The 17,832-nt window shown below is 35.9% G+C and overlaps 1 pseudogene; it reads left to right on the top strand.

Annotated features, from left to right (window-relative positions):
• Positions 1–14,223: 14,223 nt before the first annotated feature.
• LOC112319366 (small nucleolar RNA U3) lies at positions 14,224–14,410 on the top strand (annotated as a pseudogene).
• The last annotated feature ends 3,422 nt before the right edge of the window (positions 14,411–17,832 follow it).

Here is a 17,832-nt window from a genome sequence, read left to right on the forward strand (position 1 = left end):
AGTCTCCAGAATCAAAAATACCTCATACTTGGACTGGAAATAAAAGCAGAAGAATTGGTGGAAAATAAAGTACAGAGAATATTTAGACTCTCACCACTCTGTCTAAACCAGGAAGGCAGACGACCATCTGTCTCCCACCCAGGCAGAAGGATTTTACTTTCTTTAACAGCTGAATGTGAGAGTTTCTAGACTCACAGACATCAGGGGAGGATGAGTTTGGGGGTGATGTTTTACTGAAGTTAAGAGAAATACGTGAGAATCTGCATTCTAAAACTTGAGACCTCTTCAACTCATCTCCTGGAATAATGGGAATTATGTTTATACTACTAGCAAGATACAGATAAGGCATTTCTGGAAAGACGGACCCATGGGAGCAGGTCTATAATGACATCTAAAAAATTCCGCAAAGCAAAGCAAACCAGATCCTGTCCAACACTCTATACTTTTCAATATGTACAGTTCATGCAGCTATCGTCTCCCGTTAATGTTTTACTGTTTTTTTCTCATATGTAGTTGTATCCATAATGACCTTTGTATATTGAAGGTTGTCTGCAAAATAAACACAGGTAAATGAAAACTGGAGGAAATTTAAATGATTATAAAACAAAGCTTTAAAAATATCTACTTATAAAAATACTGTTTTGGTAAAAGAATAATAGAATGCTTTCAAGTAAATATTTGGTTGGCCAAAAAAGTTCTTTTGTTCCCCCCCCCAATATGGCTCTAGTAGTGCTTAGTTGGCTTTAACTTTATTTGAAACAATTTTGTTAGATTGTATTGTGATACCTCTCATATAAGCATGCATTAAGAAAAAATGATCAAAATTGGTAAATTGGTGTGTAGCCATTTTAATATTGAAGATAGAAGGAAATATGCAACATTTTGGCATATTATGCTTTATTATTTCAAGAAAGATAAAACTGCAACTGAAATGCAAAAAAAGATTTGTGCAGTATGTGAAGAAGGTGCTGTGACTGACTGAACACATCAAAAGTGATTTGAGAAGTTTTGTGCTGGAGATTTCTCGCTGCACGACTCTCTAGGTCTGGTAGACTGGTTGAAGTTGGTAAGAATCAAATCGAGACATTGAGAACAATCAATGTTCTACTGCTGGGGACTCAAGAGGTGGAAAATGTTAAGGTAATAGTTAATAAGCTTAGTAATCAATGCATTTAAAAAGCTATTGTTCTAGGAACTGAAGGTATTGTAATGTGGGCTAGGCGAAGAGGCCACAGAGCCCCTCCTCCACAAGTCTACCTGGGGGGCTGGGAAAAGCCGCAAGACAAGGATTGAGATTTATTTTGTATATCAATAACAGCAGGCTTCATACCAATATGCAAAAATGGTTATTCTGCATATCCTTAACAGGAGACTAGTCTTCCAGCCTGAGTGGAGTTCAGAAAGGCGTGCATGACTTCAACCCATGATGTAACTGGGAGGCAGCTCCCCTGGTTACCAAGCGTGTGTGAGAGCTTGGAGATGGTTCACTCCATGCTATGGGGCCACTCCTGCCCTGAATAAGTATGGCACCAAGAAAGGCAGAAAATTCTAGAGCACTAGCAGGTGTAGCTGATCATGGGAGGAGTTGGAAATGGGGTTATGGATGAAGATTGTGATTTAAACCCAGGCACAGCAGCCATGCTGGAACTTAACCACATGGTTTTGGGAGTGGAGTTGGGGCTCCCTTGACCACATGGCTTAGGAAGCAGGAAAGCAAGATGTAGCAGTGATTTGGAGCTCTTTCTTAGTGGTCTGAAAGGATGCAGAAGGATTCCCTGGCTCACCATGAGGATAAGGTTTTGGATCAAGAACAGGAGTCTAGCCAAGCTACGGATTTCTGTTTTCTTTTCCAGATATACAGTGACCCTAACTGGTCTGGTTTGGCAAAGGGAGGCAGGACTGTGTGTGTTTCCGGGTGTTTTAAAAGGGACTTGGGGATTTAATGGCGACATTCTGCCATTACTCTAAACCTGTATAACTTTTGAATAAATAGTTCCTTTCCTTTATACCAAACTCTGGCATTGAGAGCCACAGTTCCTACTGGTGGTGAGCAACATGAACCTAGAACTGAAAGACCACAGGGGCAGGGGCGTGTTTTGTTAACAGTGTCTGGGCTCCCCCACGGGTCCATTCTGTAAGAGTATGACCCACCTTGTCCCCTTGTGATGATAAACCGTTCCACCTCTGTGCCTCAGGAGGGTTGCAAGCAATCAAGATGGTATCTGCGACATTGTACTCCAGGGCGAGACAGCCACTGCCCAGGACACAGATAAAAGAATGCTGCAGCTTTTATTGGATTAACTTTTCCCTGAATTCCAAACCCCTTACCTATATTTTTTTCCTCCTTATAAAAAGGGTCCGTTTAAAATGGAATTTAAGATGGTTAGGGTTCAAACCTTCCATCTTCTCAGATCGCCAACCATCTGAATAAAGCTCCCGTAAAGATTCAATCCCTGTCTCTGCTAAGGTGGGTCTGGTAGGTGACAGGCAGCACTAACGCTGGCTTTTCTGGTTTCACTGCCACACAGGAGATAGCCTACAAAATCAAAATATCCAAGTAAATAAAGTTATTGGTGAAATGAAAAATGTGTCTTTTATTTTATGGGGAAAAAAAGCACATGAACTTTTTGGCCAATCCAATAGTTAGAGAACAAACCAGGGTTATTGAACATTTTTAGAAAAATAATCAGAGAAAAGGGAATTTTAATAGAATGTAAAAAACAAAGTAGAAGCAGCTTCCCCCAAAGCAAACCAATCAGATGAAGTAATGGAAAGTCGTTTTAACTAAGCTCATGAGTTTCTGAACTGAAAGGCTCACTGAATTCCCAGCACAATAAATGATAAAGGTGTCTCACTGGCTCATCAAGACATTTCAGAGAACTGGAGATAAAAGAAGGTTCTAAAGGCTTTCAGAAGTTGTGATAAAGTCACACAAAAGAAAACTGAAATCCAAATAGCAGAACGTATTTCAACAGCGATGCTAGAAGTTACAGAACAATAGAAAAGTGCTTTCAACTTCAGAAGGAAAATTATTGCCAACCTAGGTTTCTATACTCAACCCCCCAAAGTATTCAGTTGTGAAGATAATGCAGTATAATCTCACCACAATAGGAAGTGTGTTTCAAAACTTACTTCCAAATTTATCACTGATGTAGTATCATTGTAAGATTAACCCTTCACATTTCCCTATTGAGAATGTCTGTGTTCTTGCAATATGCTCTAATCAGGAGTGTAGTGTCCAACCTTTTGGCATCTCTGGGCTACACTGGAAGAAGACATGTTTGGGGCCACACATTAAATACACAAACACTAACAAAAACTGATGAGCAAAAAAAAAAGTTCCTTACATCATTTTTGTGATATTACCACCACAGATAAGCAAAAAAGTCCTCACATAAAAACCCTAATTATGCAGCAGCCTTTTCGATATTCTTTTTAAATTGTGCAACAGGTCCCAAATTTGTGATCACTAATATAGAAAATGTATATATCTAAGTAATAAAGCCTAGTATAAAACTTAGTAATAAAACTAAGTAATGTTTTAAGTAAATTTACGATTTGTGTTGGGCAGCATTCACAGCTATCCTGGGCCTCATGCAACCCACAGGCCTCAGGTTGGACACCCCTGCTCTCAATCTTTCTAGGTTCAGATGCTGTTTAGAGTCACAATTTTGTTTGTATTGGTTATAAACATCACTGTAAATGATTCTGTGTCCACTGGCTGTCCTCACTGCAAAGAGTCAGGAGAAATTCCAGTAAATACAGATTTATTCAGTGCACATTTTACTCAATGCCCAAAGGGCCCTGGAAAAAATAGGGATATTGGGAATTATGCTTTGCCTTCCCTCTACCTTGATTAAAAGGTTGCCTGGCCTTTCCTCACACACCCAGTTTACACCTGCCCTCCAGTCTAGCCCTCTCTCCCAGAAGGTTAGAATTTTACTCGGCCACAATTTTAAGAGTGAGTGCTGGGTGAAAGACAAGATCCATTCCCCCTTTTGGGTATAATAATACCTGAAGACATTTTTTCAATTATAGTTTACATTCAATGTTATTCTGTGTTACTTTTATATGTACAGCATAGTGGTTAGAAAATTATGTACTTTACAGAGTGGTCTCCCCTCATATTTCAAGTACCACTTGGCTCCGTATCGTTGTTACGAGATTATGGACTGTGTTCCCAGTGTTGTGATTTATGTCTCTGTGAATAGTCTGCAACGACCAATTTGTACTTTTAATTCCTTCACATTTCTCACCCAGCCCCTCACCCTCTCCCGTATGTCAGCTATGAAAATAATATATGCGCCTTTGTGTTCACTGCCACATATTTACAATAGCCAAGCTATGGAAACAACCCAAGTGTCCATCAATAGATGAGAGGATAAAAAGCTGTGGAATGTATTCCCAACGGAATACTACTTGGTCATAACAACAACAACAACAACAACAACAACAAAAATGAAATCTTACTTTTTGGAACAGCAGGGATGGACACAGAGTGTATTATGCTAAGTAAAATAAGTCAGACAGAGAAAAACATATACCATATGATTTCACTCATATGTGGAATCTAAAAAAAAACAAATAAACAAAATAGACTCATAGACACAGAGACTGGACTAAATACATTATTAGAGTGTCTTATTTCTAACAATAAAATGTTTTGGTATGCAAGGTCTCAAAACTAATGTTATCATCAAAACACACAGCCCTGGACGGTGTGGTCAGTGGATTGAGTGCTGGCCTACAAAACAAAGGGTCACCGGTTTGATTCCCAGTCAGAGTAAATGCTTGGGTTGCCGGCCAGGTCATATTGATGTTTCTTGCCCTCTCTTTCTCCCTCCCTTCTTCTCTTTCTAAAAATAAATAAACAAAATCTTTAAAAAAAATGCTAAGAATGTTACTGTGATTATGTGCCTTTTTAACATAAAATATTAAATAAAAGAGGGCCCAGAAATCTGCCCTATTCAAGAGATCCAACAGGAGAGAGATTATAAGACTCAGTCAGACTGGAAAGCTGGAGAAAAACATCACTCATAGGCTTAAGGACAGATAAGGAGAAAAAGAACATGATGATTATTTTTCTAGAGAAAACTCTAAAACATTTAAGAAGTAGACTCTACTTGCTTAGTTGTGAATAACATTTCCATAGTCAAAGTAATGTATTGATTCGATTAGAAATGACATTTCAAATATTTACATATATATGTATTTATAGTTATATTATATAGTGATATTATTACCAAGATCAAAATAGTTAACACATCCATCATTTCCACATTTAACTTGTGTGTGTGTGTGATAACATTTAGATCCACTCTTAGCAACTTTCAAGTGTACAATATCATATGATAAACTATAGTCACCATACTGTATATTAGAGCCTTAGAACTTATTCTTCTTGCATTTGAAAATTTGTGCCCAGTCCCTGGCAACCACCATTATATTCGCCTTCTGTAACTATGGCCTGTATATGTGATGTTATACAGTAATACAGTATTTGTCTTTCTCTCTGGCATAATTCCCTCATTTAATCTGTATTGTCACCCATGGTAGGATACTCTTCTTTTCTATGCCTAAATAATATTTATATATGCATATACATAAATACAGTAAACATATGTATTATATCGTATTACATCTCTAGTCATTCATCTGATGAAGGACATTTAGGTTTTTTTCATATCTTGGCTATTGCGAATAATATTGCAATGACCCTGATTTCATTTGCTTCTGATACATATCCAAAGGTAGGGTTGCTGTCTATTATGGCAGCTTTATTTCTATTGTTTTTTTGTTTTTGAAAAACTACCATACTGTTGTCCATAATGCTTATACCAATTTGCATTCCCACCAACACTGTACAAAGACTCATTTTTATCTTTGTCGACATTTGTTATCCTTTTACTTTTTGTTAACAGCCATTCTAACAGGCGTGAGATGACCACTCATCGTGGTTTCTAGTTACACTTCCGTGATGATTAGTGACATTAAGCATCTTTTCATGAACCTGTTGACCATTTCTATTTCTTTCTTGAAAATGTCTGTTCAAGCTCTTTTATTGGGATTGTTTGCTGTCTTGTTATTTCATTGTGTAAGTTCTTTATACATTTTCGATATCTGGCAACTTTACCTAATTCTAGTAGTACTTACATTTGTTAGCAGTCTTTATGATTTTGTATATATAAGATCATGTCACCTGCAAACACAGACAATTTTCTTTCTTTCTTTCTGATTTGGATGCCTTTTATTTCTTTTTCTGACCTAACTGCTGTGGCTTAGACTTTCAGTACTGTGTTGAATAGAAGTTACAGGAGTAAGTATCCTTGCCTTGTCCCTATCACCATGTGTTCTCAAGCAAGCTTTTGGTAAAATTTTGCATGATACATTATCGTTGCATTTTTTTATTTCTCTTACACTAAAAAATATCTACTGCTTTATCTCTATTACAATTAAAAAGCCTAATCAGGAGTGTGTCAAGAGGAGCCACAGAAAAGTCTCTAAGGGTAACGACACTTAAGTGTATGAAAATTACGCTTTAAACACCTAGCATGGAAAGTTACCGATCTCACTGGGGGAAAGCTGAAGGGTTGACTATGGAACACCACTCTTTAAATAATAACATTTTATAACTTTATCACTGTCCATGGGAAATTTCATTTAAATCTTTTGCCAAAGTATCAGTGCTTGCTGGTCATTTAGCAGTTTTCTCATTCCTATTTTTTTCTTGAAACCGTTTATGTATTCCGTAGGCTCATTTGTTTCGTTTATCTTTCTATTCATATCAAATTGAATAGAATAGGATTATTTGGCTCTTTCTGTGCACAGTGTGGTCTCTACAGTATGCTTTTCAACACATTTTAACATCTTAAAAGAAAACCCTGTTTATTGCAAGAATACTTTCCGATTAAAATGTAAACATGCCAGTTTCTTGCCCCACCTTGTTTGGAATCCCAGGAGTCACAACGCAAACATCTTTCAAAGTAGCATAACGAACTTTGTATCACAGAGCATAAAGCTGCAGAAGTTTTTACTTTCTTCTGGCCATATAGAGATGTTAGGCACTGTTTATCATATTTATCTAATTCACTTTCTTATTTTGGCTTCAGAAAAGGAGAGAGAAAGAAATTCTTTATAAGATATAAATAAATTTTCATACACTCAATAAATAAGAGGATAGATACTAAATCAGTAAGTCAGATGAAACTAAGAAAACAAATCAAGCCTTAATTGGTTTAATAAGCATTTATAGAATCCACAGGCGAAGATGTGGTAGAGGATAATCATTAAACAATTAGGAAATTAATTTAAGGAAAACAATAAGGTCAAAGTTATCAGAAGTGTTAAGGACTTTTTAAATGGCCTAATTAGGTAAGTCCTGGGGTCTTTATAATTTTAAGTTAAAAATAATAAACCGTGGACCCAGGCTAGTTGAAAGATTAGGAAATGTTTCCTACTCATTTGGAGAACCTTAAATTTGGTGTTACATATGTATTTGTTTCGCTTCTAGTGATTATTCCGAGGTTTCTCTGGGAGTAACTAGGGCACACAGAAGGAGGTTTGTACTGTACTTTGGGTACATGAGAAGCAAGATGATGGCATGGAAACAAACAAACAAACAAAAAGGTAGAGCAGAGCTACAGTTAGAGGTAAATTGTAGCGAGCAAATGTGGATACAAAAGACTGATAAAAATCTGTCAGCAATGAAAAGCATCCACATCTATGATGATCTATCAATACGTGATGTCTTTCACCTTGACTCATGTTGGTGTTTACATTTTTTGAAGCCATTTAAGATTATTTAAGAAAATAGTCGTAGGTTACTTGTTCATTTATTTAGCTGTTATGATCTTGATGGGAGAACATTTCTAGGAACAATCAATAGCTTATGGGACATAATCCTATGACTCTACAAACTTGAATTAATACCTACTGTAGTTTCGCTGCATTTGCTCCAGTCAGAGCAGGTGTCACACATTTCTAAGATCTCTCAGCTCTCTGGCTAAGGCTAGGGTTTAACTTATATTAATGTAAGCCCAGCAAATGGATAAGGCATTGGTTCTCAAATTTTGGCATGTGCCAGAATTACCTGAATGACTTGTGAAATTATAGACTCTTTGGTTTTACCTCTAGTTTCTGAATCAGTATGTCTGGGGTTGAGACTGAAAATTTACATTTGTAATAATGTGTCAGGTGGTGCTGATGATTCTGGTCTGGACACCACTTTTTAAGGGTTAGTTCTGTAGGCGTAGTATAAATATGGCTAACATATGAAGTTTGAAAAAGATCCTAACAATTTAGATACTGTTAGCTAACCTTGACTCCTATAGCTTTATGTGTGTGTATATTAGATGAAATATCTATTATTAGTATATATTATGTGACATAAATTTTATAAGCTGAACACAGACATATGCGTACTTTCAAGGAAACAATCTTGGGGCATAGTATAAATCAATGAAGACTATTATCCTCAATCTCAGTGCACATTTTATATAATACTTTCATCATTTGAAGACACATAGACATCTGTGTATAAGACCAATTGTTTAAGGTAATATATGTTTCCATATAAAATTGACTTACTGAAAAATTGCAACATATTACATTGTCATTTGCAGCTAAATAGCCTTATCAGAAAAACTATATGAACTAGAGCAACATTTTCCCACAATAAATAGGAAAATTAATGTAACAGAAGACAGGATACACACATGATGGGGAGCTATGTTTCAAGATAAAAATCACTATTATGACTAATATTCTTCCCGTGCAGATATTAGAGTTGCAATCATGGCTTCAAGTGAAGCTGTAGCTGGCACAGTCAAGCCCACTTTTGCAATGAATAAAACAACAAGGCATGAACATATGTTACAACCTTAGGTTTTATAAACCTGCAAATTTCTTTGTAAGTTGTTGCTCAAAGGTTACTTTTTATTTTTTCTGAGACTGGACATATACACTTTTATTTATTTTTCTAAAAAATTGTTCCTATCTTGTGCTCCTCATTTTTCTCCAAGCATTACCATGTTAAACGTAAGATAAGCCAAGGGAACAAAGTTATCTAAGTAACAGGTTAACTTCAGAAAGACTGTAAGGAATGTAAACTAACATGGGATATTTCTAATTGTTTTTTATGATCCTTAAATTATTAATTTAGTTAAATATTAACACTCTCTGTCCAAGGTAAGCTGATATGGATTAAGAGAAATTAAGCAAGATAGCTTTACAGCACCATGCACAAAAACACACACTCTCATATACAAACACACACATTCTACACATTTGCAGAGAAAGTTGCAGCAAATTTAAGAATCAGGCTTCTAAAAATCTCAAATGTTATAAACATATTGAAAATCACAAAGTGGCCAGACCAATATACATCTTATCTCAGAGGGTCTCTGGCAACAAACTCTTCTGTGACATTGGCTTGCCTTCCTTCAGGAGTTTTCTACCTTCCCTTCTCTCTGAACAATGGCTGAACTTTGTAACTTCTATCCAACCATTGGATAAATATGGCAGAAGCAGCAGCAGAAGAGACACTATAGGACATCCAAAAATGGATAATAAAACGCAGTACAGATTCCCCCTAGTTCTCTCTCCCTCCCTCACTGTCTCCCTCTCCCTGTCTTATTTTTATCTCCAATATTTCAACTTTTTTATTGTGTTCTTCACATTATATAGCCTTAAAGATTTTTGTTCAGTTTAATTTCTGAGACAGATAAATAACTCAATCATGTTTAAATGGGTCAATTTGCATATATATGTATTTTTAATTTCTGTAAGTTTCTGAATGTATTTATTACTATGAAGTTAAGGTGTGCACACATTTACATAAAATATTTTGGAAATAGTGTTTTCCTTCATTCAATTACAATAACTTCCCCTTTATCCTTAAAAGCTTTTTTGTGCTTTAAAAACAGTTATTAAGAATATCAGTATTATTGCACCAGCGATCTTTAAAAACTTTTTGTTAAATTCTGTTTTTGATTATTCTCTTCTAAGAGCAATATGGGTCAATTATGGCTTCTTCTGAAATCTCAGCGTTTCTGTTTTATAACAGGTGTTTTAATTGTTTAAAATTACTGCAGTATTATAATATTCTAACTATTTTCAGTGTCACTTTGCATTTTGCTTACAATGCTTTTTCTGCATTTCATTTTCCTTCATCTTTAACTGAAAATTATATATTAAAATTTGCTCTTTCCCAAGATTTTAAAAAATAATTTGCCTCAAATTTTTTATACCCAAAAATGCTTAGTGCATCTATGCTTTCCTTGATCAAGACAAAGAACTTAATTTCCTCTAAAATGTACTACCGAAACTTATTCGTAATTCTTGTGTAGTATTTTAGATTTGTGTTTCTTAACTCACCTGTAAATTGATCATTACTACTTAAAATTAATTAGATTTATTATCACATTCTATTAGTTTTTGCTAATCACTTCTTTTTTGATAATTTGTTTTAGTTAATACATACAGCAACTTTTTCAGATGAGATGCACATTTATATTAGTATGCCTCGGTATTTTTATGTATTTCTTTCAATCTTGAAAGACATGAATTTTATTTTCCCTAACAATTGAAGCTGGTATTTTAATGTCTTTTGGAAACACTTTTGAATATAAGAAGCCTTTACTAATCTATTGTCATAGTTCATAAACAATTCTAAATTTTCTTTTAGTTATTTTTAATATTTTCTCATATAGTTCACATTTTCTGTTCTTTGTAATGTTAATTTTCATGTATATTTATTTTTATTTTCCTTTGTGTCTTTTCAATTTACAGACTCATATCGTTCATAATTTAAGAGATTATACAGATAATATCTATTATATTTTCCATAATTTTCCCACCATTTCCTGTGTTCTTTAATTCTATAATGTCTATTAAATGTATAATTGAAATATTTTACTAAACTCAGTCCACAATTTATATCACTGGTACATTTTTATTTCAATATCTGATTTTTATTTTAATTTATATACTTTTCCAAATTTACATGTTTCTTATTCATATCTTTTTTCAATATAAGATCTTGTCTTTGGTTATGGATGTAATTATTTTCTCAGATTTGAGAAACTTAAATGTACTTCTAAAAGTGTCCTTTACACATCATGTTATAATTTCAGTTTTATCAGGAATGAATTCTTTAACTCATTGACTCTGTTGGAATTGTTATAAATTTGTCCCTGGGCTATAAAATTTTAACTTGAATATTTATATTTTCAGGTAGGTTTCCCGCCCCCCCGTCTCCTTCTTGTTCTCAGAGATGTTCTTACCCTCCCCTCTCTCTGCCCTTCCTCTAAAATCTAATGAAGAAAAGCATTCACACATTGGTAATTTAAATGTAATGCCTTATAAGGATATTGCACATTTATACCTCAGACCAGTGCTCTGTTATCCTATCTTGTGGGAGCGTGAGTGATTCAGCCTGTCATTTTAAGAAATCAGCTACTTGTTATAAACAACAGTCTAACATAAATCTTTGCAAATTTTTGGTCTATGCAGTGAACCGTGGTCTAATCCTCAGCCACACACATCTATTAAATTCTCATTTTTGTTCACAGGAGCTCAACTTTCAGAAACTGTTGTCTTTTTTCTATTCTACTTTCTATCACCACAGCCTAATTTGTCTTTTTGTTTCATTTAAGGTCCTCAGAGAAAGTTTTCTCTTTATTTTACAAGTACTGTTACATTTAGATATCTCCATAAATTGTTCACTGTAATATCATGACCCTAATTGCATATATGTAAATAAATAAGCCATATTTTAAGGATCATAACCTTTACTTTTGATTGGGGCTTAAGGTATAGATATTATATAAAGAAAGAGATTGCCCTCTTTACTCATTTTTCTGTGTCCTTCTTCAGGGTTAGGCATGCCATAGAATGACATAAAGACTGTGGTGACTCTAACCAAACCTCTGGTGCTGTTGTATACCCCTTTTTCATGGCTGTCAGAATTACACATTTATTCCAGTAATAAGCTTCTCAGTTTGAGAGATCTGACTCTATTTCAGAAATTAATATATCTCTTTTCGCCATATGCACAGAATTATTAAAAAATCCTCAATATTTCACGAATTACATGGTGGTTTGAGAACTGGCACTACCCCAATGTGACGTATCATCTTACCTGTAGACTCACCACCTGTATGGTTTTTAACAGGAGCTGTTCTAATGAGATTAAGTGCACTTAATAGTGAAGTGTATCTGTTGCTCCTTGAAAAATTCATTATTTAACAAATAATAAATAAACAAGCCATTTAGTCTACCATATATATTCTTGGATATGTTTCATATTGCTACATCAATCATCAATCTTTTATATCTTAAATCAATCAGTGGTTAATATTAGTGTACATATATAGTTATATATCTATAAATTAGTATATATTTTAACACATGTAGTGTGTATATTTATCTATATCTGTATCTATCTATATGTATATCATCTATATCTCCATCTATCTATATTGTATCAGAAACTTTCTCTTACATGAATTCTGCCCCTCCTGTATGCCTTTTAACATAAGGTCATGTGACCAGAATCTTTGTCAAAATTATTTGAAATAATAGTCTAACGCACACATTTTTGGGAAAAATGCCAACCTGAGAAGGAAGGAGAACTTTGACTTCCAGTAGAGAGGGCAGCATAGGTAACACAGCTCACCTTCTCACATGACCACATCAAAATTATAACAAGTTATAGAACAACCATCACTCAGAACTGTCAGAAATCAGATTGAATGGAAGTCTGACAACTACAGAATTAAAGAAAGCACATCCATCCAGACTAGTAGGAGGGATGAAAATGTGAAATGGGCTGGTCCCACATGTGGTGGATAAAAATTAAGGAGGGATATTTTGGGAGTGAGGAGCCCCAGCCCCACACCAGACCCCCAAAATCAGGGTTCCAGTGTCAGGAGGTTAAGTCCCCATAATTCTGGCTGCAAAAAACAGTGGAGAGTGAGTCAGTGGAAGAAACCCCAAGCAGTTCCTCTTAAAGAACCCACATATAGACTTACTCAAACTAACTCCCTCTGAGCTCCAACAGCAGGGTAGCAGTTTGAAATGCACCAGTGGCATACAGGGAGGAACTGAAGTTTCTGCATCAAGAGAAAAGCTGGGTGACAGCTTTCTTCCAGACAGAAAGGCAGGCAGAGGCCACTGTCCCTTTTCAGGCCCTTTGCCCCCACAGCCGCAGAGCCAGCAGGCAGGTACCATATCCACCAACTTGGCTAACACTGTTTGCTCCACCCTGGAGATTGCCTGAGGCTCTGTCCCACCCAACTTACAGTTGTTAACAGAGGCTTTTCCATATGAATGACTGGCCTTGGCTCATGCTTTATAATTTCCTAAGTCCTTTCAAACAAACAACAGCCAGCCTCAGTGATCCCCCAGCACCTTTACTACTTGCTAAGTGGCCTCAGGCCCAGCACTAGCAGCAGCCAGCTTATATTCAAAGCTTGCTTTTCCTGGGAATCTCCAAGCTCAATACAAGTAGCAGCTATTTCAGATTGCTTTATAGTTCAGCCAGTATGGCCCCAGGAAAATGACAGGTAGGGGCTGACCTTGGCCTACAACATCTGGGAAACCCCAAGACCTATGTGCCCAGTGGACAATTACAGAACAAATTGGACCACCACCACTCTGCCCCAGCACAGCTGATCCTCCACAGCAGTGGAAGTTAGTGGTCAGTGGTCATAGCCAATCCTTGCAGATGACTGGCCAGGGTAAATCCCTCCCAATGATCTACCAACAACAATCCAGGCTCAACTACAAGAGAAGGGTGTACTCAGCCCACACAAAGGGTGCACCTTGAGAACCCAGCTTGGGTCATAGAGAAAGCTGTGACACTGGATCCTACAGGAGGACACCTACTATATTAGGGCACACTACCTAGACAGGGAGTCATAGCAGCTCTACCTAATACAAAGAAAGAAACACAAGGAGACTGCCAAAATGAGGAGACAAACAAATGTGACCTGAATGAAATAACAGATCAAAACTCCAGATAAATGAACTAAACAAAATGGACATAAACAATATATCAGGTGCAAAGTTCAAAACACTGTGTTATAAGGGTGCTCAAGGAACTTAGTCAGGATCTCAAAAGCATAAAAAAGATCCAGTTAGAAATGAAGGATACACTAATTGAAATAAAGAATAATTTACAGGAAAACAACAGTAGAGTTGATGAAGCTGAGAATTGAATCAATGATTTGGAACATAAGGAAGCCAAAAACAACCATACAAAACAAGAAGACCACAAGGAGGAGGCGCAACGTTCTCGCCTGAGCATGAAGCCAGTTTTGGTGCTGCTTTTGCAACTGCCAATAGCCATTGATGATTGTTCTTATCTTCCTGTGGAAGAGTAAGAGGGAGAGGATGCAGTTTGAATGGAAGAAAAAAAAAAGAACAAGAAAAAAAATCCAAACAAAACAAGGATAGTGTAAACAGCCTGTGGGACAACTTCAAGCATTCCAACATTTGCATCATATGGGTGCCAGAAGGAGAAGGAAAAGAGCGAGAGATTGGAAATCTGTTTGAAAAAATAATGGAAGAAAACTTCCCTAATTTGATGAAGGAAATAGACATGCAAGCCCAGAAAGCACAGAGAGTCCCAAACAAGATGGATACAAAGAGGCCCTCTCCAAGGAACTTCATAACTAAAATGCCAAAGCTTAAAGATAAAAAGAGAATCTTAAAAGTAGCAAAAGAAAAGATGTTAGTTACCTGTAGTGGAGTTCCCATAAGACTATCAGCAGATTTCTCAAAAGAAAATTTGCAGGCTGGAAGGGATTGACAAGAAATATTCAAAGTCATGAAAAGCAGGGACCTACAGCCAAGATTGCTCTACCCAGCAAAGATATCATTCAGAATCAAAGGGCAAATAAAGAGCTCCCCAGACAAGAAAAAGCTAAAAGAGTTCATCATTGCCAAACCATTATCATATGAAGTGTTGAAGAGGCTTATTTAAGAAAAAGAAGATCAAAGCTATGAACAATAAAGTGACAAAAATACATCTCTATCAACAATTGAATCTAAAAAGCAAACTAAGCAATAAGAAGAACAGAGACAGAATCTTCGACACGGAGAGCATTTTGATGATTGCCAGTTGGGAGGGAGTGTAGGGGAGTGGCTGAGAGGTGACAGTATTAAGAAGTACAAATAGATAGTTACAGAATAGCCCTGGGGATGTAAAGTACGGGATAAGAAATGGGGTAGCCAAAGAACTTATATGCATTATCTAAAGACATGAACAATTGTGTGGGGATTGCCTGAGTGATGTGGGGTGCTAGGTGGAAGGGGACAAAGAGAGAAAAATTGGGACAACTGTAATAGCATAATCAATAAAATATAATTTAAAAATAGAAGAAAGGAGAACCTTAAAAAATGTAAGTGCTCTGAAACAAAGAGAATATCTGTAAGTCTATCAGAAAATCTTTTGTAATGATGCTACCAGTGGTTGGAATGTTAATCAAAGCTAAGTATTAATTCTCTTTCTCTTACCTCTTCAGCTGGAACTTTGATTTAGGTTTTTTTGCTTGTTTGTTTGTTTGTTTTACATAATGTCATAATCAAAAACCTTATTAAAATTAATTATTTCACTTTTAACTTATCTTGTCAAAAAATATAATTTCAACACTATAATGTTCCTACCTGCCATTACTATGAATAAAGACCATAAAAATTTGAAACTGCAACATAAGAAAAATTACTTTAAAATGTACATAGCTTAAACAAGAACTAATTAAAACAATCTATTTTTAGTCAGAGGTGTAATTTTCTTAGATATCTGAAATTTAATGTGCTGTACTTATAATCTGTTAGCCTTAAACTATTTATTTATTTATTTATTTATTTATTTATTTATTGTCAGTATAGAAGTCTTTGGTTTTTTCCACACTTATCATGCCATGAACTCATAGGGAATGGGTTCCAGCAGCTCAGGCTCCTTTCCATTAGTTCTCACCAAGTGTACTTCTCTGGGTGGAGCAGGGTGACCCTTCCATTGACCCCTTTCTCTTAGGCTTCCTTCTTTTTCTGATCATTTTTCTTCACACATTTCAGGAAGCTACCTCGGCTCTTAGAATGCTTAATAGCAATTTGAACATTAATTCTCTTGGCAAGAATCTTGCCCTTAACTTGTTTGTTTATGACAATGCCCACTGCATGGTGGGTGACATTGTAGACTCTCAGTTTTGCCATAGTAACATCTGTGGGGCATTCCTTCTGAACAGTGACCATTCCCTTGATATCTACAATATCTACAATCATCTTTCTTGTAGATTTGCATGTATGTAGCCAAAGGAACAACTCCATGTTTTCTAAAAGGCCTGGAGAACATATAACAGGTACCTCTCCTCTTTCCCTTTGTGTTTGTCATTTTGGCGAATTACTGGAAGATGGTGCTTCCAGCCGAAAAGAAAGAAACAAACTTGTTAATATACAGCATTTTGTATGAAAACAGCAACCTCTGAAAAGAAACAATTTATTTATGTTTTATAAAGCTTTAATTACATAAATTTGAGTAAATTAATGCACCTAAAGATTTGCCTCGATATTTGGAGACCCAATACACTGTCATATCACAGAAACAGACTATATTTATCCTTATTATCATATTCTCTACCAGAATGTATCATGCCACCATCTCCTTCGACACACTCACTGGCATCCCTGAGGCCTCTTAGACAACCTTGCCCTCTACCTCCTATGGCTAGTCAATTATTAGATCATATACTCTTCTCTCTTAAGATTGAAAAATCATCCTTTCTTTGTTTTTTCCCCCTCAATTTGTAATAATTTCCTGAATGTGGTACATTGTAAATTTTCTTCTTCTTCAGATTCTTCAGCCCCATGAATCACAAGTCATGTCTGAAACATTTTCAAATCTGATAATACCATTTACTCAGTTAAACCCAATTTGAACTGCTCTTCCGGTTTCTTCAGGATAAAATTAACCTTCATGTTAAGTTCATTCACAATTTTGCCCCAGTGATCCCTCTAGTTTCATTTCATAGCATATACTTATGTAATGCACTTTTCATAGTGCTTACTATGTATCAGGCAATATTTTAAATGCTTTACAAATATTTGCCCTATAAGTAGGTTTTGCTGTATCTACCATTTAACCATGGAGGAAGCTGAGGTGCAGAGCAATAGAGTATCTTAGCCATAGTCACACAGTTACTAAGTGGAAGAGCCAGCATTTAAATACAGGGTACCCTGCTATAGAATCTTTGCATTTGATGATCCTTCCTTCTACCTTTCTGTTCTCCCTGCTTCTACTAGAAAATCATAGTTGTATTTTTAATTTTTTAAAAGATTTTGTTTATTTATAGAGAGAGGAGAAAGGAGAGAGATAAACATCAGTATGTGAGAGAAACATCGTTTGGTGGGCTCCCAACTAGGGACCCAGGCATGTGCCCTGACTGGGAATCAAACAGGTAACCTTTTGGTTCACAGGACAACGCTCAATCCACTGAGCCACACAAGGCAAGGCTACTTGTATTTTTTAGATATGAATTAGGTGATTCTTATTTCCTTGTGTCTTGATGCCTTCAAGAAACTATGCTTTCTCTTTGGAATATGTGTGTGTGTGTGCTTCTCTCTACAATTTTTTCTCGTATTATAGAACAAACACAAACTAATTCTCTGAGACTTTAAACCTAAAATTTTTTTTTGTTCCTTTCTCTGCTTTTTCACAATCCATATGATACCCAGCACATACATCTTTAACCTAAAAAAAAATAATAACTTTCATACTATTACTTTTTCTTTATTTCCATAGATATTAGTCTAGTTCTGGCCATACATTTC

This window comes from Desmodus rotundus, chromosome 11 (genome assembly GCF_022682495.2).
Source record: "Desmodus rotundus isolate HL8 chromosome 11, HLdesRot8A.1, whole genome shotgun sequence".
NCBI lineage: Eukaryota > Metazoa > Chordata > Mammalia > Chiroptera > Phyllostomidae > Desmodus > Desmodus rotundus.